The sequence below is a fragment of the Ambystoma mexicanum genome, chromosome 10, assembly GCF_040938575.1.
Source record: "Ambystoma mexicanum isolate Mex_15411 chromosome 10, UKY_AmexF1_1, whole genome shotgun sequence".
Classification (NCBI taxonomy): domain Eukaryota; kingdom Metazoa; phylum Chordata; class Amphibia; order Caudata; family Ambystomatidae; genus Ambystoma; species Ambystoma mexicanum.
The window spans coordinates 1,482,782,451-1,482,806,383 of record NC_090932.1 but is presented as its reverse complement, the minus strand read 5'-3'; the positions used below and the strand labels follow the sequence as shown (position 1 = coordinate 1,482,806,383).

The window sequence follows — 23,933 nt, the reverse complement described above, 5'->3', positions numbered from 1 at the left end:
ATCAGATCGACTCCCACCAAGGCGACAGGTATCAGTCCTCATGAGGTATTAAGAGGAAGGCAAATGGTACTGCCACAACATTTATTATACAGGACACATGAGCAAACACTTGTGAGTGCATCTACAATTCACAAATATGTGGAAGAACTGAGGAAGCATTTCCAACATGCATTTGCATTTGTGCAGCGAAATTTGGAGAGAGCTGCTAACAGCGCAAAGTCATATGATAGAAAGACGTCTGTGAAAGAGTATAATGTAGGGGATCAGATATATAAATTTCATTTTGGAAAAGGTAAACATAAAAATTCTAAATTTCTTGCGGCCTGGCAAGGGCCATTTCGAATAGTGGATAAGGTATCCCCAGTAGTTTACAAAATATTGAAGACAGAGGGTGAAATGGTGACAGAACAATTTGTTCATGTTAACCAAATCAAGCCCTTTTACCCCAAACATGAAATCAGGAGGCTCGAGCAAGTAGAGACAGCTTAAGTGCCCTGAATACATGGAGAGAAAGACATGGTGGCTGTCTTCATAGTGTCCCACTCTATAAAAGAAAATAGAGATATAATATTTATTGTAGAGATAAATAAAGATGAAAATACTACATTTGAGAAAGGTGCAGTGATAAAAATTGATAGAAGGTGCTGAATCAGGTTGAATTACTATGGTACCATACTGAAATATTTTACATGAAAATTGTTTTAATGTATGATGATGTCATATGTATATTGTGTTTTCTCTTTAACATGTGCTTAGTTGCAGGTATCAGAAGACTCAATCGGAATGTTTTGGACTACATTTTGTTTTTGTGTAGTAGAAAGGGTAAAATTGGTATTGTGCTATGTATTTAATCTGTCTCTTTTCTATTTAATTTAGACAAATTAATTGATCTTTGATTGGGGTCGGAGGTCGCAGGACCGGAGGACACGAGAGATGACGGAGTCCTGGAGTCCACGGGTTGAAGCTCAAGTAAAGCCTCCGGACCGAAGATGGAGGTGAAGACAGAGCGACAGGGATGCCTAAAGAGATGATTTCTATGGAAAGCACCCAAGAACGGCAGGATGAAAAAGTTTCACCGAATGAACCAGATGATGAACACCTACGATCAGGACACCTCAAAGGTGCGGTCTTAAAGTGGGTCATTAAAGGAACAATAGTGAATTGAACTTAATTATACAGCATTCCTGATGAAGCATAGTATTATTCTATGAAACTGAAAATAAGTGTGGTGGAGAATCACATGTTTGTTATTTTAATTATTTGTTATAGTTAGTTATATTAGTCATTTATTTTATCTATTTATTTTATTTTTATTATTTTTGTTATATATGAAATATTGATGCCACATATATAAAGACTATGAGTAAAAGAACATTGAAACCTACGCGGACACTTCGGTTGGAAAGAAAGACGTGTGAATATTCAATATACATGCACATGTTTTTATTATGATTAAGCAGTGGTTAATTATGACATGTTTAAATTTTCATTTTATTAAGTTGCTATTATTTCACTTGTGATTCATATGATGGAAAAAGAAAGAAGAACAATTTGGGTTTCCTCCAATTGTGGATTTGGGTAGCCCGAATTGTCGGGAAAAAGGAGGGTATGTAAGGACATGTATAGCATTTTGCAAAAACATAACATTTTTTTTATTGCCAGCAGACAATAGCAGTTTGCCAATATGTAATATAGCATATTTTTGCCAGTATAACATAGCATTATTGGCAGTATGCAAAGAACAGGATTTACGACACAGCCAAGCCCAATTTGAAACTGCAGATAATGAAATGTACGCATAGAAAAAGCTTGGGGTGCTGCCAGGTCAAATAATGAAGTGCACCATTTTTTTGGGGGGTGCTTCATGCATGGAAACTACATTAGAATATACATAACTGACTAACATTATTTAACATTACTAAAATACTAATTCTAACTTTTCTAACATTAAAATGCAGTCTTCTGTGCAAAATGAGGCGAAATCCATGTTTTGGTGGCACGGCTGAGATTCATTTTTAAATGCACACTGGTGTTTTCTTCATCTTGTGGAGAACAGAAAAAATGCAGGCAGCAGGAAACAGAATGAAACAGTAACAGGGAGTCGGAAAAGCTTTAATTGTTCTGAAAATGAGGGCTGATACAGAGCACATGTGTTTTACTATGATTGGTGGGAATTATAGGCAGACAAGCTACGTCAAAAGAGGACGGATAGGAGCTTTCTTGGTAACAAGAAATGGGGAGAGGAGTTCGTTCATGCTGGGCTGAGAAGACTGACGGAGTTCAAAGGGGTAGAGCGCTAGCTATGGGACATTGATAAGCTGGAGCTCCTCACACAAGCTTGCTGAAGCATTTCGCGCTGACACTGTGTCTGCATTTACGAACACAACAAGATTGTGCGGAGTACTTCAAAGAAAGGCCGGCCTTGGTAAGACAAGTGCAAGTGAGGACCAGATAACAATGCCGTATGTTTGGCTAAGAGTTATTGCAGTGTAGAGAGGTTAGGAAATCATTGCCTGTTTATTTTACATTATTTTCAGAATGTGGGAACATTAATCCATGTTTAAAAAATATCTGCTTGTTCTGTTTTATTCTCTTGTATTACAGATGGTGCTGTAATTTAACTCATGGTAAGACTTGGTGACTTGTAAATAAGATAAAATACTTCTTCTATTTATAAAACCCAATGGGATGTTGTGTCATTCATGCATCTGTTATGCCAGTTTACCAATGCAAGTAAAATAGCAAACAAAAAAAAGCTAGCAATAAACAGTCATAAAGCAGAGGTTTGTGTGTGTTATGATGAATGTTTCTTTCCTTGCATGCTGATGGGAAAGTGTCTGATCTGATACATAGATTACTGGATGTAAATAAACCAGTAATGTCTTATGGCACATAGATTACTGGATGTACATAAGCCAGTGATACCAGCCACAAACTGTAGGTGGCGCTCTGAATAAAATCATTGTGTTCTGATAAAGTGCATAAGTCTGGGGCTCTCTACAGACAACTAGGAGGTATTCTAATAGAAAGGAAAGGTTTGTTTTATGATGGGGTTATAGTATAAAAAGAAAACCATGCTCACCGCTATACCACAGGTATAAATACCACAAAATAAGATACCACTAAAATTACTACCAATATAAGCTAACAAGGTATGGTCCCTGAAATAGTGTGATACCAAACCTAATATAAATGCAAGACTAATTTACCGCCAAATTACTGCAAATATTTTTACGGTAAGAAAATACCACCAAATCCAGAATTTACCCCAATACAACCAAATCTCTTACAGACCGTACCAGGTGGCAACAGCTTGTTCATCAAGTTAACATGCCGAGTACAGTTGGGACAGCTGATCGTTTCCACCTGACCTCTGCATTTTTACTATTAGCAACTCGGCAAAAGGCTGTGATGCCTGGGCTGTTTTTTTAGAGCAACCATGAGCCAGAGCACCCATGCAACCCATGGTGGGTCTCAAATGAAATATACTATAGCTTAGATGGTAACCACGGAAATGGCTGCCAGGGTTCCAGCTGGAGTCTTTTGTCCATTTCCATATCGGAGGCTGTAATGAGCGGAATGTTGTATCTCTGGAGAGGTAAGGCAAGAAAGCAGGTGAGCGATCCATTTGAATTAATTGGGGCTTGGGTCAAGCTGAGAGAGAGAGCAGGCATGTTCAGTGGGTGATGTAAGAGCGGTAGGGCCTCCCTCTGGAATAGCCTCCCTTAAACTTGAGGAGAACCATCTCCGGTTCCGGAAGCACCTCAAACCCTTTCTCGTTGCTTCTGCTTTTTCTCCTCTCCTCTGCTGACCTCCTGGGTATTACTGGAACTGCACCGGCTACCTGGACACCCTCTGATCTCAGACCCAGGTCCCTCCACCGCCAGCGTCACACACCTGCACTGCCCACCTGGCAACCCCTGCACTTGGGGACTGTTTCTGTATCCCTACATTCCCCCTACCAGCCCTTGAAACCTGATGTCTGCACTTACCCTGCACTTGCCACATGATGGCTGTGCTTTACTTATTGTTTTATCTATTCCCATGTACTGCACTGTCCCTGCCCCCTTCCCACGCACTTGCGTGATCTGAATGACACCTGGCCTAGTAGGATCGTTGTCTGTCCTCTCTTTGTTCCCCTCCCTTGCCTCGTCGCCCCTTGAAATACTTGTGTATAGGCGCGTTATAAATGCCATATTATATCATATCATAGGGATTTGGTGTGAGTCACTGTCAGCTTGCTCAGAACACAGACTTATACATTTAGGTAAAGCCCAGGTTCCAAGCAATTTGATTGGTTGATGTGCTCATTCCTGGTGCTGATGTGATTTTTTCTTGACAAGTGATGGCACAGGTCAGAGGAATCTGCTGTCTACCCAGAGGGGAGAAGAGTGGATCCTGTCCTGCTCAGCACAACAGGGTATCCCACAATGCACAGGGAGAGGAGAGGTGCTTACCGAATAACAATCTAGAGTTTAGGGAGCCAGTGAACACCAGGGCATGGGGTCCGGCTTGGGTCTAATAGGCAAATAAAAGCTGGGCCAGCAAAATAATTGACATGTAACCCTTGGAAGGGAACACTTTGCAAATCGCAGAAATGACTTAATATACTTTTTGTATATGTGTATAGTACTTGAAGCTTCATTTTCCCATGTGAATGTAGAACTACAAGTATTAGAATACAATGTCATGTGATATTACAAGAAGAAAAACAAGGGTGTGTGAAAAAACAAACCGAATAAGTAAGACTAAATCAAACTTCAATCCATGGACCATAATAAGTCATAGTTCTCACTTTGGATGACACAAGTGAACTCCCAATATGTAATCACAAATAATTACATTTGATTAATAGTGCTTTAAAACATCTTAATTAAAAGCACATACAAAAATATGTTTGGTGATTAAAATACAATCCATAATATAACAAAAACATACATTGAAATAAATCATCACCAGTGTGTACCATCAGAAATAACTAATAGGAAAAAAAACATACGTAGTCCAGAGCAATAGTACCAAGACTCTTACAGGTCAAGTCTACTAGACGAGACAACCATGATCGAAGGGTTGTCTTCTAATTGGAGATCGTTAAGGAGGCGCCAGTGTGGTGTCCTCCCCTCTAGTTTCAACATTCCGGCTTTGCGTCTCGTTATTTTCATCAGGACATTAGACCCATTCTTTCCAATTTAATCTAGAAAAAATCACAATAAATATTGTTGGAAAATCCCATTCCACTGAATCTAAAAATCCACCACGTGAAACCCAGTGCGAGAACTTATACTCACTCATATTGTGGGCGTGTCTAGCATCACATGTCTGTGTCGTAGATCACAGCTCGTGTTGGAAGATAACACATGGGCATACAAATGCACCACTTGATTTTGTGTGTGCACCCTTATATGAGTGGTATACAAATATCAACACTCACTGTTCCCGTGAGCCTTGTCAGAGGTATATGTCTTGTCCAGATCGATGCTGGAGGGAAAAGAAACACCACAAAAGACAGCACTCTCTGTGATAATGCTGTTGCTGATGTAGTGTGCAGCCTCAGCGTGCCGCCTCAGCAACCTTACTCAATGTACTTTAAATCATGCCTGTCAAGTGCCAGGGAAGCGTGCAATGGCCTTTCTTCCTTTGATCTCGTGGTTCAACACACTGCCGCTCTTCTGACTGCGAAGCTCCCCGTTAAAACAATGTTTTTTAAAGAAGCTTTAGTGTACTGCATTTTGAATATCATATAAATGTATCCTTGATTTAAAACTACGCCAGAGTACATTTTGTAAAGAGCTTAGTTTAAGCCAATTCAGCTAGCCAAACTCACTGTGCGCTGAATAATTTCGCGCAGATTCTGTATGAGTTCTATATGGCCATGAGCTACGTACTAACGTGGCATTGGGCTTTATGAGCCCACACTTACCTCAAGGAACATTCTATGTACTGATTTGCGCATCCGCTCTGTTCAACGCCATCCTAGTTGTGTTGCAAAAAAAGCTTTGGTGTGCGGTCACGTAGTGTGACAACAACTAGCACGCAAAACATATATCGGCCTTCTACTAATTCGTAACTTGTTGGCTACCGTTCTAATAAACACACATTGGGCCTCATTATAAGCTTGCCAGTCTGGAAACAACAGTACCGGTAAGCTTGCCGGTACCATTGTTTCCGGACCGGCAAACTACGAGTTCTGCGAGTGGATGCCTTTTTGCCCGCCAGGTCTGACCTGGCGGGCGGAACGGCACCCTCTCGCAGACCTTGACGGTAGCACCGGCACCATTCAAAAATGTTGCATCCGTCCTCCCTATTCCCATTGAGTCCAATGGGACTCAAATGGGAATGGGGAGTAATATTTTCTGGCGCCCAGGAATGGGCAATTACCGGGTCCACCGGGGCTGTAATGCCCCAGTAATTGCCCATTCCCGGGCATCAGAAAAAAAATGCCTCTGGCAGCAGCTGTGCCGTTTTTACCAGCACGGCTATCGCCAGACTCATAATGAGGCCCATGAAATGGAAACCTGCATTTTTAGATCAGACCTCTAGTGTGTCTTAAATTCACAATGTATGACAGATGTCGGGAATGCTGCTGTCTGCCTGTTGATGATTATATGCTAAATCTCTTGTCGCTGACTGTGCTCGTACTAGGCTCTCGTTAAAACATTCAGGCAATAGCCTCATAGATGTCCAATCTGTTAAAGAGATGATAATATAAAAGCTTTTAAGGATATCAGATGACCGCATCAGATATTTTGCTATTGCTGGATACATCAAATGCACCCTAAGGGGTGCCATTCAGCTCTAGAATTAAGACCATCATTCAATGCGCCCAAGTTGTACATCCAATGTTGCTCCTTCAGGGCTAATACCCTTTCCAGGGACGGTACATCCGCAGCTTGTGGCTTTTCTACGACCCACCATAGGATCTCATCTGGACTATGCCCCCTTTGTTCATAATGTTCGAGTAGGGGGGCCCTGGTGTTATTTGTCCTTATCTGAGATCCTGTGCTCCGTAATTCGTGTACAAATTTGTCTGGTTGTTTTGCCCACGTGTAACTTTGCACACAGGCACTTAATGACATAAATAACATTATGACGTCGACAATTGCTATGAAATCGGAATTTCCATTCCTTATTGTTGACCACCATGCTATACTTTGTAATGGTAAATCTGCAGACTGAACATCCACCACATGGGTGGTGTCCAAGAATTGGTGGCATGCCCCACATAAAGCGCACATTCCTCGTAATAGGTGGTGACGTTCTATGCGCAGAGGTTCTTTCCTCTAATGCATTGCTACTGCTGATTGTAGTTGATCGCGAGACTGGAGACTGGTGACCAGGGACCGCAGACCGCATACCACAAGCTGAAAGTTGAAAATGGTGCAGCTGGTAAGCAGTAAGCGGAAAGCAGGTGCTCTGGGTTAGAATTTTTTGGGCTGTGCTGCAGAATTTAGAGGCGGACCTATTTAAGGGAGACTGCGTGCGCACCCAGCAAGTCCCCTGAAGTCCCGCTTTGCCGCTAGAGACTCTGCTGCCACTTTTGCTGCTCTTGTGAACTCTCGCACTACATCCTCCATAAGGCTGTGCTGCAGAATTTAGAGGCGGACCTATTTAAGGGAGACTGCGCGTGCACAGTGCGCACGCACCCAGCAAGTCCCCTGAAGTCCCGCTTTGCCACGAGAGACTCTGCTGCCGCTTTTGCTGCTCTTGTGAACGCTCGCACTACATCCTCCATAAGGCTGTGCTGCACAATTTAGAGGCGGACCTATTTAAGGGAGACTGCGTGCGCACCCAGCAAGTCCCCTGAAGTCCCGCTTTGCCGCGAGAGACTCTGCTGCCACTTTTGCTGCTCTTGTGAACTCTCGCACTACATCCTCCATAAGGCTGTGCTGCAGAATTTAGAGGCGGACCTATTTAAGGGAGACTGCGCGTGCACCGTGCGCACGCACCCAGCAAGTCCCCTGAAGTCCCGCTTTGCCGCTTCGCCGCGGTGCTGCGGGGCGGTGGGCAGGGGCTATAACCTTTGTTATTCGGATTTTTGCTAAAGTTAAATTTTGGTACTTTAGTCAGTTTATTCTGCATCTTTCTTTTTTTCTTCATGATGTATAAGTTAAAAACGGGAATGCCAAAGACTCTTCAAATTGGCCCTGAGGCCATAACTTCTAAGATCACGAAATGGAAATCTACAATTTCTGCCTCCCCACCGAAATCCCTCCGTTCCAAAAGAGGGGTGAACCTTATCCTCGGGAAGGCGAGTTCTGCGGACATTTGCAAGTTTTGCAAGGAGACAATTGCTCAGCCTCTGGATTCCCCCAAAGCCGACAATCTTTTGGATCCTCATTGTCATTTTTCCCCTAAAATGGGAATTCACCCTCGGCAAACTCCTTCTAATCCAATTAATGGTTCAATGACAACTGCTGACCATCATCACGGTTTGTGTTCTAACAGTGTGCCAGTTTTGCCCTGTGGTTCGACTAACATATGCCTTGGTGGTCTTAATGCTATTACTGAGAACAGTATCCTTACTAATGTTCCTCCCACTGCTGAACTTGAGTGTAAACTTGCCTCAATGGCCACACACACTTCAGATGCTGCGGTCATTGACCTTAATATGTCTAATTCTTCTTTTTCTCCACAGCTGAAATCAGATAATTAATCAAAATCCCCTATTATGTTCTCAAGTTGTTGTTCCTCCATTTCTAACATTTCCTTCTGTGCCCCGACGCCTCGTAGATTAGTTACCCCACATGTTGGTGCAAATCCGATCGTGATCACATCGGCGGTCACTAGCCAAGAACCAGGGCCTTTTCGTGAATGTAAGTGTAAAACCCAAAATCAACAATTCGCCTCAGTTGGCCATCAAGCGTGGTTTGTTCAAAATAATCAAGCTCTTACTCAATTTGTTTTCGATGCTCTTCATGTGTCCTTAAGTGCTATAACTAAATTGTATGACGCCCTAGATGCAAAACTGCAACATCAAACAGCGCTATTGGAAAAAATATCTGCCAACCAATTGAATGTTGCCGTCAAGTCTACAGTCATTGGTTGCAACCTCAGCCTTGCTCCAATTGTGCTTGACCCAGTTTCCAATCCTCAGATCTCTGCTTCTGCCTCCACAGTAGTCCCAATCTCTACTGCGGTTGCTACGCAGACGTCAAATTCTATGACACATTGTCTGCCCCATTTTGATCACATCATTTGCCCTATCGGAGACAATGTGGAATTGGTGTGTCCGGAATCGGGCTTGAATAGTGATCAAAATAATGTCCACATGGTACAAGAAGTGGAACCGACATTACCCCCTGTAGATGAGCGTCCTGCCAAACGAAAAAAGGTAAAAAGCCCGTTCAAACACCATCTGTTACTCTTTCTACAGTCGATACCTTGGTGAAGGGGCCTGCAAATTGTATTCCCTTGCCCCCTCCCAAGTTCTTCTGGGCTTCTCTAACATCGAGACTTATATAATCTTCTCGAAAAATCAGCAAAAAGCTGAACTTTTTTCCCTTCCCAAATTGACTAAAAACATGCCTCAAAATAACAAGAGCTCTACTGCTAAAGCGAAATTGTTCATCAAGAACTTAAATTTTGCAAAAAAGAACTCGCTCACAGTAGCGCGTTCGGTCGCAAAAAAATACCTCTTACAGAAACAATCTAAAACTCAAAGCGATAAGCTCGTTGTATCCAGCATCCCTGTCATGCAGGAGTATGCCCCTTTGAATCAGCTAGTGGATACTTTAACTTCACAACCCCAATCCAAATTTCCCAATCCTCAAATTGAATTTGGGAAAATCACTGACTCAAAGACTTCCTCTGTGAAGGCCTCAAAAGTGACAGCTTCCTCATCTTCCAAAACCACGACCGATGCATTCCATCGGCAGGAGATCAGAATGGCTGTTGAAGCCTATATGTCTACACTGCCTCGTGGTCTTCCAACATCTGCCACAGCCACTATTTCTTCAACTTGTGATTTGCCTTATTTAAGGCCTCCCAGTAGTCCACAACCTTCTGTTGTGGTTAGGCCTTTGACTGATGCCTCACACCCCAAAGTGGTTCCTGTGTATGATCCTCATGCAATTCTCACGCAAATCACCCCCGAACTGTTGGAAATGTTGCAGACTGTCACAAACTCTAGGATACCAACAGCTAATTCTGTTTCAAACTTGCTTGATGATCCTAGCACTAAACCAAACAATAAGGTATCTAAACTGATGGGCAAACCGCCAGCGAATTATTTGCTCTTGTTGGCATGCAAACCTGTGCCATCTGCGCAATATAAGCTCAATAGAAGCTCCCTCTTAACTATTTTCTCAGACATTCGTTCTTTGGAAGATATTAGTTCTGAAGACATAGCATTGATTGAATTTCTAATTCCACAACAAACGACTTCCATCAGAATTTGGCTTCAATCAAGAGTTATTCAAAATCTCATTTGACAGGCCAGAAATGAGCTCTTGGGTCCATACTCTCAATTGACTCATTAAACTCTCTAGCGCTCAATCAAAAGGCCTTGTCTACAAATAATAGTGGTTCTGCTCATAAAAGTCTTTCCATTCCACAAACCACTCTCTCAGTTGGTGTTTTTCCGCAATCAACTTTGCAGTCAAATTAACTAGTGTCTGCAACTCTGAGCCAACCCATCTCTCTTATTAGCTGGAATACCAGAGGGTTTTCCCAATTGATCAACAATGATAACAACTTTCTTGCATGTCATAATATTCTGTTGTTTCAGGAAACCTGGATGATGACTGTCCCATTATAGGACAACCATGATCTTTTTCTCATCCTGGCACAACGTGGTACTACTGGTCGTCCCACATCTGGTCTCTTGATAGCTATTAAGATGGGTATGAGCATTTCTGCCCAACACTGGCATTCTCCAAACCAGTTTCTTCAAATGATCAGATTATCCATTCACAATAGAAACTATGCTTTAATCAATGTTTATTGGAACACGGCTGGCATTTCTAATGATAGCTTCCTTAAGGCCTTTATCAATTTGTTGAATCTGGTTGCACTCAGAAGCTATCAGATGGATTGAATCCTTTCTGAGCGAGAGAACAATGAGAGTTTTCTCCCCATCAGCAGCAGCAGACCCCTCTCCTATTACTTGCGGAGTCCCACATTATACAACATCTTCACTAAACCTCTGTTCGACGATCTGGATTATCTGGGTGTCACCTACACCAACTATGCAGATGACACTCAGATTCTCCTCCCACTTTCAGGGGATCACAGCAAGGACAGCGAGTTGGTGAACAGAGTGTATCTCATCATTCAGGCATGGATGGCATCTCATGGCCTATGCCTGAATGATGACAAGACAGAGCTCATCATCCTGGGTACCCCCGCTAATATCAAACAATTAGGCCTTGAATATGCCGAATTCAATATAGACGGCAACATTATCAAAGTATCTAGGGAGGTAAAAACTCTCGGCTTTTACCTGGATGCCACTATGTCATTCACCAAACAGGTCTACTTACTAGCATCCACCACTGCGTACACCTGCAAATTAATAAGAAGAGGCAGACCATTCCTGTCCAATGATAGCTGTATGATCCTGGCAAGAACACTCATACTCTCCAGGCTCAATTATTGTAATGCCCTATATGGCGGTGCTAACAAAGCCATTACCCATAGGCTACAAATCCTACAAAATAATGCCTTGAGAGCTGCCCTCGGCATTTATAAAAGAGAACACATCTCCACTACCAGACGTCAACACAATTGGCTCTCCACCGACAATAAAATCAAACTAAAGTTGGCCTCCCTAACCCATAAAGCCCTCAACAATGCTGCCCCCAGTTATCTGATGGACAAAGTAAAGAGAAAGTCACCCATCAGACAAACAAGAACTATCAATTCCAACTGTCTGATAATTCCCAGATTTAAACCATTGGAGGTAGGAGCTTCCCTGTGAAAGCTGCTACATTTTGGAATTCATTGCCACACAACCTGAGAGCCGATCAACCCTATTTGCACTTTAGAAGGAATCTCATCAGTCATTTGAACTCCAACAACCCCCATATTTAATTATACATTGTACACCTCTGTATAGATACGGATACTTTCTGTTTGAGGCCTTTGCTCTCACCATAAACAGCCCCTGTACATATCTGTATATTTCACTCCTCTGTATAAATATTGATATTTCTATGTGTGAAGATTTGTATATTCTTTTCCCTGTAATCCTTAATTGCAAATGTATGTAACTTTATCTCAACTGTATATTTCTGTAACATTGTAAGCCTCGCATATTCTTTCTGCCTGCGCCCTGCTGCCCCTGGGTATGGTGCGCCATAGAAATAAATAAACAAACAAACAAACTTAACTCCTCAGTCACAAATGTCATAATTGCGGGTGATTTAAATTTAAATTGTTTCCACCCTCAAATGGCTAACCGCCACAAAATTACTAAATGGTTAGCTATAATTACAAATTATAATTTCATCATGCTTAATGGAGCATTTCCAGCAGACTCGCCACCAAATTGCACTTGGGCCAGAGGTTCTAGTTCATCTATTATTGATTACATCTTTGTAAACGCAGAATTTTTTGGATGTATTGACAATTTCAAGGTTATCACAAATGTTAACAGTGACCATAATCAACTTATTGCTGAATGGACAAATCTTGGTCCGTGTTCCCAATTTCCCATACCTCGTCATCATGGAAATGTATTGTTGAATAATGGGGGCAATCGACTATGATGGTCAGCTCAATCTTTACTTGATTTGAATGAAGCCATGGATAAACTTTCCTCCACTAAAATTACCCACTACCCTACTTTGATGCAACACTTTCAATCATTCAAAGCATCAAACAAAAATATGGTGTTTGGTCCCAAGCTCCATGTCTTCAATCCAAAAGTACAACAGCTCAAAGCCCACACTCGGGCTTTGAAACGTCAAGCCATGCGTGCCCCGATTGTAAGTAGAGCTGCTTTGTTGAAAACCATCCAAACCAGGCATAAGAATGCGCTTAAATCTCTCAAAGCCCAAATGTATCAATTAGATGGGGAACTCTTGTTGCAGTCGGTCCGCGCCAAAAACGAGGCGGGTCTGTGGACCCTTATGAACAAAACCACTAATAGTCCTCAGCTTATGTCGCAAGCCAACTGTGTGTCAGAGCGGAAGTGGATAGACTACTTTTCGCTCCTTTATGCTACCCCCTTATCCGATCCATCTACACTGGGCCACAAGCTCCAGAAACCCTTTCATCTATCATTTGATATGGATGATATCAAATTGTACATTAATAAGGTCAGCAATTCTGGTGCTTGTGGTCCAGATGGGTTGTCTAATCGTATGCTCAAAGAACATCCAAATCTTTGGGCAGCCATTCTTAATAAGATCTTTACCACCATTAATGAGACTCAGTGCTTGCCTGCCAGTTGGACTCATTCGATAATAGTCCCAATTTACAAAAAGGGTGACCGGTCCTCACCAACTAGTTATAGGCCCATAGCGCTGTTAGATGCTCTGCTAAAATATTCGCGAGGATCATCCTAAGGGACTTCAATCTCTGGACCAAACTGAACAACTTGAGAGATCCCCTACAGACGGGTTTTGTTGTTGGGCTTGGTACATCCCCAAACCTTATAACATTAAATATGTTGAAGTCTACGCATGCCGACAAAAATCAAGTTCTGTACTTGGCTTATATTGATTTTAAAGCTGCATTCAACTCGATTGATCGCTCCATTCTTTTTCATAAATTAATGTTTCATAAATGCCCTACTTCTCTTCTGTCCGTAATCATGCTTCTTCATACTCATACCACCATCCAAGATCGTCTCTCTATGGCCGGTGCACTATCATCTTTTATTAAAACAGCCAGAGGCCTCAAGCAATGTTGTATTCTAGCCTCATCTATTTTCAATTTCTTTATTTTTGATCTTGGTGTCTGCCTACGAGCTACTATGAGCGATTCTCAGAAACTTGGCACTCATGTAATAAGCTATCTTGCATATGCTGATGATCTGATTCTTATCTCTCAGACTCCCTCGGGACTTCAAAAACTTCTGAACTCCTTGTCCACATACGTAAATACTAATAACCTTACCATCAATACTCAAAAAACTCAAATGATGATTTGCAAACCATACTGCAAAACTAAAGTAAAACAGTGTGCTTGGCATTTGCACAATGAATTGTTAATTCACTTGGATCTCTATAAATATCTCGGGGTACATATACAGGCATCCTCTTCCACTCACGATCAGGAAGCTGAGATATTATCCAAACTCTGCATGCTCACTTTGCAGGCAAAAATTTAAAAAAAGAAATTTGGGAAATTCACGCTGAAACATGTCCTTCTTTTCTACCAACAGAAGGTAATTCCGACGGTAACCTATGGCCTTGACACGATGCTTCCAAAAAAACCCCAATGGTGGCGAACCATAGAAGCAAGAATTTGGAGGCAAGTATTGCAATTGCCCATGAGCCCTCCTCTGCCGTTGATTAGACATGAACTAGGAATTATATCACTAGAATCACAGATTAAATGGAGGATGTGTGCTTTATTTAGAAAATCTATACTTGGTTTGACGTCTGGAGGTTTGCTGACTATGTTGGCACAGCATCTGTTAGCGCAGGATCATGCTTTCACCATAACCTGGTGCAACATGGTTCTAAATTCAATGGCGGACGCATTTATCACACTTCAGCTCTTAATAATAAACCCAGTTCGAGCAAAGCAAAAATGGTTCGATTATGAATGGATCCAAAATCGCATCTCATGTCAAAAGTATAGGGACTTTGATGCCCGGGTTTTCGGCATAAAGGCCTTGCATGTAACTGAATCTTACCTGATGAGATGCCTGAGTCCATATTTGCGTCACCAATTTCTAAGGTTTCGCCTGAATCCCTGGCCCACAACACTACTATTGGCCAGACCAAAGCTTATTCCAAAACATTTAGACTTTTGTCGTTTTCGCTTAAATAAATCTCAAAGGGAAACATTGGAACATTGCATCTTATATTGCCCGGTGCTGGCACATCAAAGATAGAAACACTTCAAATAGTGCGACTTGACCAAATACTTCTTTATGTCCTTGAATGACATTTGGGCAAGCATTAATAACCTCCCTAACCTAGCCCTGCGTGTGGCAATCATTTGCTTTCTTGAGTCCATTTTTCCCAAACTCCATGATCCTGTTTTTGGGTAATCTGTTGTTCATGTAATCATTTGAATTGTATAATTGTTTTTATACAAATGTTTTGATTAATCTATGTATTGAAAATGTGCTAAATATTTGGTTCTGAATTGTAATTGATCATATTTTTATTCTGAAAGGATGATTTTATTATCCACATCAAATAAAAAAAATTAAAAAAAAGTAGGTGGTGTCTGTCTCCCTGCCTTGACTAGCATTTGCTTCAAATTTCTGCCTCTTTTAAAGGCGAATAGGTTCCGTTGTGACATTTAAATTATAGGCCCATTTTTTGTAATTCGTTTTTTATGGTGTTGCTCAAAGGGCAAAACGTGCTTATGCATACCAATTGTGCATCTTTCTCTGCAGGTTTACCAGTCAGGACGTGATGATCTCACTCCTGAAATTAGATACTTTGAAATCTCTAAAAACTTTAAGGGGGTAATTCATGGATTATTTGCGCCGAAAAAAACAGGATTTGTCGCCATTCTGCCCGCAAATCCCCATTTGTTAAACAGGGATTTGCGGGCAGAATGGCGCACAAATCCTGTTTTTTCCGGCGCAAATAATCCATGAATTACCCCCTAAACGTGTCTGTGTATTAAAGTGTAACCTCTTTTCGATACTGTTAGACACATGCACTCAACGTTTGCTTGGGGGAGCACCGGAGACTCAAAGTCATAGCCACAGCAGGCAGAAACACAACACGGTTGTGTTTGAAAACACTGCGTTTTTTCTTTCCGAGTTTCTCAGGCTCCTCCGAGCCGGAGGAGCCTGAGAAACTTGGAAAGAAAAACTTCAGCGTTTTCAAACACAACGTTGTATTAATGTTTGCGGTCGCTTCAAAAGCAACCGCAAACATAAATACAACGTTTTTAAAGCTGCGGTTTTATTTCTAAGTTTTCCGGGCTCCTCCAGCCCGGAAAACTTAGAAATAAAACGCAGCTAGTGCTTATTTTTAAAAAAAAATAAATAGCACTTACCGAGATTTAGCTGCGTACAGCACCAATGAAGGAAAAGCCACCAAGCGGTAGCTTTTGTTTACTACAGCTGGCTGGCTTTTCCTTCATTAGTGCCGCAAAAGCCAGCACAGGCAGGCATCCATTTCACAAAATGGATGCGCCCATGTGCTTGCTTTTGCGAATTTTGAGCTTCAATAGCTCAAAATTTTACATAGGAAGTTTTAAAAAAAAGTGCTAGTATTTTTTTTTTAATGTTGCCTATCTATTTTTTAAATAAAATGTTTTACTGGACTATCCCTTTAAGATTGCTGAGTAAATAAATCCATGTTTGCATTTGGACTGTGGCTCACCCCGGACACTCTTTATAGATATTTTAGCAGGAGTGCAAAAACAAATGTTCTTGAGCCGCAGAAATCCTTGAATTGGACTCTAGAAAGTGTTGATGTGTCAAATATGCCAGATCTAGACTTTGAGTTTGATGATTGGAAAAGAGAGCAGTTACCCGATTCATTCCTCACTGAGTTTCTCTTTTGGTAAACCTCATGGTTTTATCAAATGCTGGTGCCCATAGACTACTTCTCGCTGTCTTTGTATACCTACTCCACGCCTATCCTGGCTTAGTACTAATGTATGTGTGTTTCTACAAGACCCTTAAAATGGCCCTGCAATTAGGAGGTTATTTATGGCGATACATATCCTGCAGGAACAGATCCTGCAGCTTCCTGTAGACAGTAGGAGTGATGATGGATATTGGACTAATTGGGTGGGGGCATGAGCCAGCCAACCCTCCAGCACCTGGGGTACCAGCTCGTGTGCAGCTAGCGAGTGGAATATTCCAGAAGGATACAAGCGTGTCAGCCAATTGTAGAGGGCCACGTAGCAGAGAGCCCTATAGTTTGAAAGGCAATGAAACATTGTGTATTTTCATGACGCAGATGATGACTTGCACTAGGGGTGGGCATAGCTGTCCACCTGACCTTAGAGACCCAATCACGATCCTATACCCCGTAGAAAGTATACTTAGATGTTCCCTTTAAGCCTATCACAAACCTCTGTAGGTTTTGCTTATTTTGCCATGTAGTATGACGTCAGTGATGACGAGGTTTTGCTATAAAAGAATGCTTTTTTATTAAATGTATTGAGAGAGAATACTTGTACGGTGTCCGTTGATGTCTGTTGTACTTCCTGTTTTAGACAATTGCAATTAAAACAGTTATGTTTTGCTAACTTCCTGAGTCGGTCTGATTATTGATGTTAGAGTAAGATCTGCATCCCCATCCATCTCAGATACTGTTACCTCGTCTTACAGGTTCAAGGTGTTAAAAGTGAATTGTATCTGTATTTTTGACATGCGCAGTCGAGTTGTACATTCAGAAGACACATTACTAACACACGCATCTTACACAATACCACAAATTAAGCACTTTTGAAGAGATACAATATTCAAAAATATGCAGTATTTCCAAAAAGTATAATTCATCACCAACCATGCACACCTCCTTCACTTCCATTTAACTTGAGACTTGGCGATCTGCGCCCTCTCCCCTGTCCTTGTTTCTTCCCCTGGTTGATTGTAGATCCCTTTCTGCCAAATTGCTCATCCTCCCTCTTCTTATTGTTAGCTCTCATCTCCCTTGTATGGATCTCTTGTGATCTGTGTAGGTCCGTGCTTAAGAAATACCCTAATAATAATAATAATAATAATCATCTTACACAGGCTCTATACGGTTCTATGTCATTCCATTGCCTGTTAATTTTTTCGCAGCGTTTTTTGCAGCTGTGCTTTTGCGACAAAACCCATTGGTTTTTGGGGGTAGGGGTTACACTCAAGCCTCCTCTTTTGAGCAATTTACAACCTATTCCCCCCAACACCTTGTATCACTTTACGCAACCGCATATTTTTCTATGAGTTTTGCAGCAAAAAATCGGCGAAACAAAAAGGGGTGATAAATGAATGTCGTAACCTCCATACTGCACACCATGAAAATAACGCACATGTTGCACACCAATGTTCTACAATGAACTAAGTACATCTGAATTATGTATCCTACACAGGCAACATACTAGTCTCCAACCGCATTCCACAGAACACACAATGTTCAGAAGAGTACTGTGTATCATATTATTAAATTAAGAAACTCGCAACAACCACAGTATGCTTGCTAGAAAATGTGCTTCCAGAACCAGGCTGGTTTACACCATGAGCAGAAAAATAAAATACATACACTTGTCCATGATATCTGCCCATTCTTCTGTTAAAAACTTGCATTGCGCCATTTTGTCCTGGGTGCAATACTTGAAAAGAGTATATGGCACTGGGAGTACTGCTACATGAAATCTATCCTGCCTTGTTGGATCATTCACAACAGCTCCCCACCATAAATATGTGTACGGTCTTCTCCACCAACATGGAGCAGTGGGATACGGGGGACTTCTCCGGTGCTCACTATCTGGCTGATTGCATAGCCAATGATCGTCTCTAATGGAGCTCTTCGACTGCCATGCGGAATGATGCTCATTCCATCAAGCATCAGGTTACCACCATTGCAACTGTGTGCTATATACTCATGTAGCAAGGGATCAATGGCCCACCCAGGGACCATGGTGCACGCCGTCCTCTACCCATGTGCAAGCCATATTGCCATTACTAGATATGTGTTAAGACCATGTCTCATCCCACTCATATACACATTCCATAGAACATCTTAATCTCTGTTGTCACCCTCACAGTCCAGCATTATCTGCATGCCAGCCCGCAATCCACACCGATCCAGTAGTCTGCCTTGCACCACTCCATGCACAATTCACAAACATTACAAACAGGTATCAACTTCACTTAGTGCCAAAATGGTCAATGAACAAATCAATTGCCTAAAAAATTAAACGTCAGGGCAGCCAAGCACAAATGCCATTATATCTTTTTAAAAGATTGGTGACCAGTGTCTGCCCTATAATTTGCAGGCTTGCTAGGGCTGATATTAAAGTGTTCAAGCACTGGCCTTCCATAGTCCCACCTCATAACATAGATGTATTTATTAATGTTCTGCCTTACTTTATGAGCTTTCCAAATCAGGTGCTGTAGTAAGCACCCACCTTTAGCAAGCTGCAGATGTTGCAAATACAGCATGACACCCCAGATGTCTATGCATGAACCCTTTCATATACCCAAGGCTTTTTACTGGAGCTACGCCTAACGGCGTCTCCAGGAGTCAAATGTAAGGGCAGAGGCACAGAAGTGGCCACAGGAAAAAGTAGGGGCGGGGGGCTAATAAAAATGGATGTGAATGTTTTTTCCCAAATTGACATGGGTAAAATAGCCCAAAGTGAAACTGAAGAGGTAACAATGTGCATTTCTACAGCACAATGTTTGGAGAATGTTGGATTAAAAGTAATTTACAAGCAATTCTGTAGTAAAAATTCAATATTCAAATACTTCCAATGGCAGGGCATTAACTGTAAGCACAATGCCAATTATGAATCATAACTCAGTATAAATGACACCAGTTTTATTATTGTGCCGGGATATCATGCAGCGCATAGCATTGGGTTTGGAAGTGCCAGAATATAAAAGAATGAGTTGCAAGGTGTTACCACCAAAATGCCAGGTTACTTCAAAGTATACCTTATTGTTGCTTAAATGCTGCAGGGTGCTGTAAATTCAGGGTGACCCGTGTTGCTCTATTACAGGGTGTCTCTAATAAAAGTGGCAACCTGCCTAGGGTAATGTATAAACACATCATGGTTCTCTTACAAACTGCAATGTTCTCTGCAATGTGCCAGTCAGCCTGTTAGGAATAGCCTTGCCAGTTGTTTCAAACAACTCTCCTTAATCACATTCAACATAATGCCAGTTCCAACAGTGCCACGCCATCCTAGCCCAGGCCTGCCACTATATGACATGTTCTGATGTAAGTGTGGCCTCAAATGAACCAATAATGCCATAATATGTCTGATCTGTCACCATATGTAATGTATTGCCTTGCAGGGCTACAATAATATGAATAGTGCAGCTGCTAATGCCCCAATAATACTATAATATGGTTTGTAGAGTCACCAGATGTCCAAACTCAAATGACAAGGCCCATACCTGGCATCTTGCCTCCACCACACAGAGCACAAGCCCCATACTTGGCATCCTGCCCCCTACCACTCATAACTGGCATCCTTCCCCCCACCACCCAGTGTGAAAGCTCAATATCTGGCATCCTGCCCCCCACCACCCAGAGCACAAGCACAATACTGTGCATACTGCTCTCACCACCCAGAACACAAGCCTTATATCTTGCATTCTGTCCCCTCCACCCAGTGTGCAAGTCCCATAGCTGTCATCCTGCCCCCCACCACTCAGAGCACAAGCCCCATACCTGGCATCCTGTCCCCCACCACCCAGAACACAAACTCAATACATTGCCTCCTTCCCCCTCCACCCAGAGCACAGGCCCCATACCTGCCATCCTGTCCCCCACCAGCCAGAACACAAACTCAATACATGACCCCCTTCCCCCTCCACCCAGAGCACAGGCCCCATACCTGGCATTCTGTCCCCCACGCCAAACAGCCAGAGCAGGAGCCCCATACTTGGCTCCTGTTGGTCCCGAATCTTCGGCCCAGAAAAGAATCCCTCTTCTGTTCTATGCAGTCTTTCTCCATAGAGAGGCAGAAAGCACAGCCACCCGAGCCTACAGCTGCCTCCTAGGGAGGGAGGGCATAATGGGGGGTGGGGGCAGATTTTGTAAGGGGGGCGCCTGGCCCCACCCTAGAGATGCCACTGGCTGCGCCATGAGATGTTATTTTATAATTTGCATAGGTAATATGGCATTCCACTTTTCTCCTCAATGTCCATCCCACACAATGTCAACATTTGGCAAATCTAAAGTTTACGGGGAGCCACATTTTGACAGGTTCTCATGAACCCACTGTATCCAGGAATCACCAACAACCCAGAATGTGTGTCTTCTAACACTCACCTGCAAAAGGGAAGAAAGTATAGCTTGAAACATACCCACCCACGCGTAACATTCTACAACATATCATACACACGCACATACCCACATACAACCCCTCATACTTATCAGGATATGGCTATGCTCAGCTCTCCTCTTTAGACCCCCATACAGGCCTTGGGACTTTCCTATTGATAACATACTCCCAAGTGTCTCCACTAAATCCTTTCAAGCAGACTGACATTCGCGTCCCTGCAGGCTTCATATCTGCCTCACCTACTATCCCACTAACAACACCCTCCCTCTTTGTTTTACACAGACATGCGCAGTGAAACCAACAGCGATGCAGCAGGGCGCTATTCTATTCCATCCAGACTGCAGTCACTGCCCAAGTAAAATCGGCAGATCTTGTCCCAGGTGGCCGCCAGGGGGCGGGGCAGTCAACACTCACACAATTCACAAATACAGTTCAAACATTTACAGGCTGCCGTTTTACAGAGAACTTACATTTGAATGTAAGGAAAATGGAACGGACTTCAGCTTAAAATCACAGAATGGATGTACGTTTTGATACAGTAATTGGAGTTTTTAAAGACTGGGTAATTTAGCTGTGGAAATGACCTGTCACAGATGCAGAGCAGCGCTGCCAGGCGCATTTCTGGGCTCTATAGCAGCCCCTTAAAGTTCTGTTGACTGCAGCGCTTTAATCTTTTAATGTGTCTTTCCCGCGCCGGCTGGATCACACATGTGCTTCCATTTTGGCAGACTTTTCCAAGAAGAGGCTCTGCTTCCTGGAGCGATTCATCACTGCTCCAAGCCACGCCCCGCTTTGGGGGGGAGGGGGGGGCGTGATAGGTCTGTGGGGTTAAACTTGAAAGGAAATGAGTTTTTGCAATAGGCGAATTGTGAAAAAATGTTCATGTGGGCTTTAAGCAGCAGTGAATCGTACACCATCAGGTACAGCTGGCAGGCTTTTCCTTGTGTTTTTATAAATGCAGTACTAGTCCAGAAATGCGAAGAAAAAACCGTAACTGGATGAGCTACTTGTTTTGATGGACCTTTTTTCCTTAGTTACAGGAGTAGGGTGGCATAGACCCCAGCATTAGCACAAGACATACACCAGGAAGAGATTCAATGGGACACCCTGTTGCTCAGCCAGCCTCTCTCCAACTGTCATACAGTCAACGCTCTCCCCTTTATGGCAACTCAGAAACGGAAACACACGAAAATGAGACTCAAAAGAAATAGGTAGAACAGCGGAAAGCAGAACTCAACAACAACTTTACCAACAACCAAACCAACTGAACTCCCCCCACTTAAACCCAATCATCCCGCGTCTACCTCCACAAGTGCGTGGTACGCTCATGCCACCCTCACCACAATGTTCTACTATATCACTGTCAATGAGAAGGGCATTTCTAGAACGAGCAACACACATCCCACGACTGAGACCCTAAGAATGTCCTTGCAAGTCGGCCAGAGCTCAAGCACCACACGACTGCGGGACAAACTCCACACGGCCAATTGCCTCAACTTCAATGTAAAAAATAGTACGCGGGTGCTGAGGGTGGCATGCGCAGACAACTAAAGCAAAGGATACCACTCCATACCGTCAATCCACTTCAAATCCTCCAAAGCACAAGCATGCACTGCCACATAAGCAACCAAAAGAAAGCGCATGCACACACACACACCACGGAAACAACCAGTCAAACAACGAAACCTGCACAAGTGTGAGCCACCTGCCGCACAGACACCTAACACACTAACAGGGGCGCACACATAGCTCAACAACATCAGCTATGCAAGACTACAGCCCCACGTGACGCAGTCACCCGCAACAGCTGGCGTAATGCAAAGAGTGTCCAACAGCACCACATGCACACACACACTCAAGGAAGAGGGTGGCAACCTGGATAGCTCGTAGCCCCAAGCAAAAGCATGGCCACACCCGGCTAGCAAACTACCTACACAGATCAAGCATGAATGCCACATCCAGCACGTGCCCGTAGTTTGCTAGGCCATGCAAAATAATGTTGTCCCATTAACCCCTGGTCGGAGTGGGCGGGACCGGTTGGGAGCGAGCGGTGCTCCTCTACTATTTTTTTTAAAGTTTTACTGATATTTATTTTTAAAAGAAACCATTCCGGAATGGGTTCGTTTTAAAATAAACGTGTAGGAAGAAGTTGAAACTTGAGCTTCAGTGTACTGCCCTGAACATTCCCTAAACAGCGGGTGCGTTTGTTTGGGGGTTTGTGGGAAGTGGAGCAGGCCTGCAGGGAACATAGTTCTACTACTTCTTTACAAACGCTTCGGCCACTGCCCACAAGGCAATAAGAAAGAACTGTTAGACAAAGGTAACTGTAATTGTTATGATATGATATATGGCTTTTATAAAGCGCCTACACACAAGTGGTTCAAGGCGCAACGAGGCAAGGGAGGGGAAACAGAGGGACGACATAGACAACGATCCTACTAGGCCAGTGACATTGGGATCGCGCAAGTGCAGGGGAGATGTTAATACTAGAAGCCAACAACGGGACTCGTCATGCACTTCACGTCGTCCAGGAGGTCTTCATATGTGGGAGGAAGAATGTTAAACAAACTGAACAATAACAATATGTTAGTGTTAGAATGGATTTCTAAATTCTGCCCTGGTCGACAGTGTTGTATCTTGTCCTCTCCTGTCTGAGTAATGTGAGCCCTTTAGAGGATATAGTTTGTGGAATGTTTGCACTTGACTCAATATTCCACCCCAGGCAGTTGGAACTATGTAGCCTGGGTGGTGGGAGCCAGTGGGCTCTTCTCCCTTTCCTAACTCCTAATCCTGATGTCATCTGATTACTTCTGTAACTACAGTAAAGGAGCTTTTAATCC

At 42.9% G+C, this 23,933-nt stretch overlaps 1 long non-coding RNA gene across 1 annotated transcript in view; it reads left to right on the top strand.

The window, feature by feature from the left end:
* The window catches only part of LOC138492447 (uncharacterized), a 151,676-nt gene extending 148,755 nt beyond the window's left edge, over positions 1–2,921 (top strand). Inside the window, exon 4 of the long non-coding RNA XR_011276207.1 lies at positions 877–2,921. This is a non-coding gene — a long non-coding RNA (uncharacterized lncRNA). The remainder of the gene's footprint in view (positions 1–876) is intronic.
* Positions 2,922–23,933: the final 21,012 nt, after the last annotated feature.